The sequence below is a fragment of the Tupaia chinensis genome, unplaced genomic scaffold (genome assembly GCF_000334495.1).
Source record: "Tupaia chinensis unplaced genomic scaffold, TupChi_1.0 Scaffold143972_1, whole genome shotgun sequence".
NCBI lineage: Eukaryota > Metazoa > Chordata > Mammalia > Scandentia > Tupaiidae > Tupaia > Tupaia belangeri.
Genome location: NW_006203823.1, coordinates 9,750 through 13,742, shown reverse-complemented (window position 1 = coordinate 13,742; position 3,993 = coordinate 9,750). Strand labels below are relative to the sequence as shown.

Sequence of the window (3,993 nt, the reverse complement as noted above, 5' to 3'; positions counted from 1 at the left end):
GAGACAGAGAGAGATGGAGACAAATGGAGAGAAAGAGAGAGGTAACACTACCCACTAGAAATAAGTGAGGAAGAAGTCTCAGCAGAAAATCTTCATTTTAAGTCTCTGAAAGCAATATTTCACAGCTGAAGTTCAGGATCCATGTGGAGATGGACAGAGAAAGAGACAGGTAACAATACCCACTAGAAATGAGTGAGGGAGAAGTCTCAGCAGAAAATCTTCATTTTAAGTCTCTGAAAGTAATATTTCATCGCTGAAGTTCAGGATCCACGTGGATGGTTTCAAACATCTTAGCATCATAAGGCTCTCAGGGATCCTTGCTTGGCACTGAACCACCAGCAAAAAAGGAGACTGCTTTTTAGAACCTGAATAGAAAACTTCTCCTGTGGGACTACATTGCTAACCACAGCAGAAGAGAGACAAAATGGCTAGAAGTCTCTTAAGACCCTTAAGTTTGAAAAACAAACAAACAAACAGAAAATATGTCTCCATCAGGAAAACACAATAACTCTATCTATTAAAAAAAAAAAAAACAGAAGAATTTACCAAAATGTCAGAGAAAGATTCCGAACATTCATGGTGACAAAACTCTATGAGTTAGAACATAAAAGAAACAACAAACTCCAGGAGATGAGGAAGTCCTTCCATGATTTGAAAGAAGAAATGGACACTGTAAGAAAGAATCAAATGGAACTGTTATAGACAAAGACTGTAATATAGGAAACGAAAACTTCTCTCAAAAGTATTAAAAGCCAATTGGGCCATGCTGAAGATTAAATCTCAGATGTAGAAGAAAAAATTTAGAACAAACCACCAAAAAAAAAGACAAAATAACAACAACAAAAAAGGATAATATACAAGAAATACTAGATTCCATTAAACACCTAAATATCTGAATAATTTGTATTCCAGACATGAAGAAACTAATAAGGGCATTGAAAATCTAGCCCACAAAATCATGGAAGAAAACTTTCCAAGTCTAGAGAGGCACTCAAACATTCAGACGCAAGAAATACAAAGGACCCCATATAGAATCAACCCAAGAAGATCCTCTCCACTGCACATCAGAGCCAGATTGACCAAAACCACAGATAAAGACAAGATACTAAAACTGGCAAGAGAGAAATGTCAAGTGACTTACAAAAGTTATCTAATCAGGCTAACACTGGACCTTTCAATGGAAACAATGAAAGCAAGAAAAGAATGGGAAGACATACTAAAAGAGTTAAGAGAAAAACAATTACAACCAAGATTATTATATTTGGCAAGATTATCCTTCATATAAAAAAAGATAAAAATCTTTCCAGACAAACAAAACCTGAAGGAATTTGTCAACACTAGACCAAATCTTCAAGAAACTCTGAAGAGAGTGCTCTATGAGGAAAACTGAAGAAGAGATAGACAGAAATAAGAGAATAAAAGACAACCAAGACAATGGCCAACTTAAAGGTAGGGAACTGTCCAGAAATAACAATAATAACATTGAATATTAATGGATTAAATTCTCCAATCAAGAGCACAAAATGGCTGAATGAATAAAAAACCAGAAACTATCTGTTGCCTACAAGAAACACATCTCATGGATAAAGACATACATAGACTGAAAGTGAAAGGCTGGAAAACGGTATTTCCAGGTAAATGGGAACCAAAAAATGGCTGGTGTCACGATTCTAATTTCTGACAAAATAGGCTTTAAAACAAAAACTATAAGAAGAGACAAAGGGCATTATATAGTAGAAAAAGGGCTAATTCATCAAGAAGACATAATGCTTATAGACATCTATGTACCCAATTCAGGAGCACCCAAATACGTGAAGGAAAGATTGTTAGGTATAAAAGGAGAGCTAGACTGCAACACACTAATTGTTGGGGATCTCAACACTCCACCATCTCCTTTGGTCAGGTCATCTAGACAAAAAATAAGCAGAGAGATACAGAATCTAAATGATATCATAAATCAAATAGACTTAACAGACATCTATAGAACCTTTCATCCAAGAACTTTTTTCTCACCTTCAGATGAAACCTTTTCAAATATTGACCCCATGATAGGGCAAGAAAGAAACCTTTTTTTTTTTTTTTTGGAGAGATTTTCACTGTAGGGCGCATGCGCTCGCCAGACAGAGAGAGACATAGAGACAGAAAGCGAGAAATCACCCCCCAGGGGGGATGGTCACGCCGCAATCCCTTCTCCTCCATTCTCCTCTCGGGATCTTGGGCACGCACGCACACGTGCCCGGCGTGAGTTTTAAGCCACCGGGTCCAGGACACGAACCGCGGTCAACTACGTGGGAGGCCAGCGACAGAGCCATTACGCTAACTGCTGGTTCCCAAGAAAGAAACCTTTATGGGGATCAGCAGTTAATGTAATGGCTATGTTGCTGGACTCCCATGTAGTCAACCACAGTTTGAGTCCCGAACCTGGTGGCTTAAACTCACGCCAGGCGCGTGTGCGTATATGCCCAAGATCCCGAGAGGAGAACGAAGGAGAAGGGATTGCAGCATGGCCATCACCCTGGGGGGTGTGTGGGGGTGGGAGTGGGGTGTTTTCTCACTTTCTGTCTTTCCTTCTGTCTCTCTCTTTTCTTCTTTTTTTGAGGAAAAAACATAATTTATTTAGGTAGAGATAAAAACAGAAAATTACAGTGAAGATCAATGTTGTATTTGACTTTAAAAAAATTTTACTCTCACAAGCTAACATACACTGTTAACTGTTTTGCTTAAAAAATGCTTCAGAAAAGCAATAACCTTAATAGCTACAGAACACCCAGGAGACCTGTCTCTCGATGCCTTGCATATTTCTGCTCACAGAAGCTGGCAGGAATGGAGTTCTCTGAGAGATGCTGTGGCCACACGTGGGGAGAGTGAACACAGGACACTGGAGAACCCAGTGCCACGGGACAGTCAGGCCTTGAGTCACAGAAAAGTTTTCTCTTGTTCTTGTCTTACTTTTCTAGTATGGCTTTCTCTACTAGCTTAAACTTTTTGAGTTCGACAATTAGCTCCCAGTATCTGAGATACAGCCACATAAACCTCCCATTTTGGTGCTTGTTGGTATTCTAGACATCACTGCAGTATGTATCGTGCTTAAAGATGTCAGTTAGACCAGCTACCGTCTCTAGGTCAGTAGCAACTGGGTCAACGGACACTCATACCAGTAAGTTTTTCTCTATTTCTAGTCGCTTGTTGCAAGGAAGAATCAAGCTTGCGGTAGATAGCGTGTCCTTCTGTGAGAGCAGCTTCAAACTCTTTCAGCAAAAGCCTGGCTCTCCTTTGCCAGTCTTCTTCCTTCTCCCGATAGCTCATACATGTACCTCTCAAAGATTGCATCTGTCTTTTTTTCTTGCATTACCTGAGCCCTGTTCTTGCTCCAGAAGTTTCTTTTCTTCTACCAACTTGCGCCCCTGAGAAATAAGGGCTTCTCTGATAACTAGTCGTTCTATTTTGTTCTTTTTCAAGTTCCAAAGACAGCTGAGCAACTGCATGCCAATTTACTATCATAGCATGGTTACTTGGCTTTAAGATCCCGCTGGAAAGCAGTGGTTCTCTGACGGTATGTCTCTCTTTTTCTGTTTCCTTTTGGAACTCCCTAGACCAAATCCAACCGAAAGCTGACAACTCCAGCATTGTGACCAACAGGGCGTAAATCCCCCTGCTTCCATCACCCCCATCAGCTCTGGAGTTAGGTCTGAAATTCCAGTTTGGGGGATCATTTAGGTCATTCATGGAGAAATACCTTGCGAAGGCACACACCGAAACACGCACACGCTGTCTATGCAGAGGTCAAACTACGGCGAGCAGCAGCGCCAAACTCCCGCATGCCCAAGCCACGGGGACCTAAGGCCAGAGCCCAGGCTTTTGGCAGGACCCCGGGCCACCGCGTGAGGTGGCGGGATCCTGGGCCACGGAGGAGGGTCCTGTGGGCTCCTGGCCACAGCGGGAGGGTCCTGCGGGCTCCGGGTCACTGCGGGAGGGTCTGGCTGGGCCCCAGCC

At 42.0% G+C, this 3,993-nt stretch overlaps 1 pseudogene; it reads right to left on the bottom strand.

The window, feature by feature from the left end:
- Nucleotides 1-2,864: 2,864 nt before the first annotated feature.
- On the bottom strand, nt 2,865-3,786 carry LOC102496965 (coiled-coil domain-containing protein 127 pseudogene; annotated as a pseudogene).
- Nucleotides 3,787-3,993: the final 207 nt, after the last annotated feature.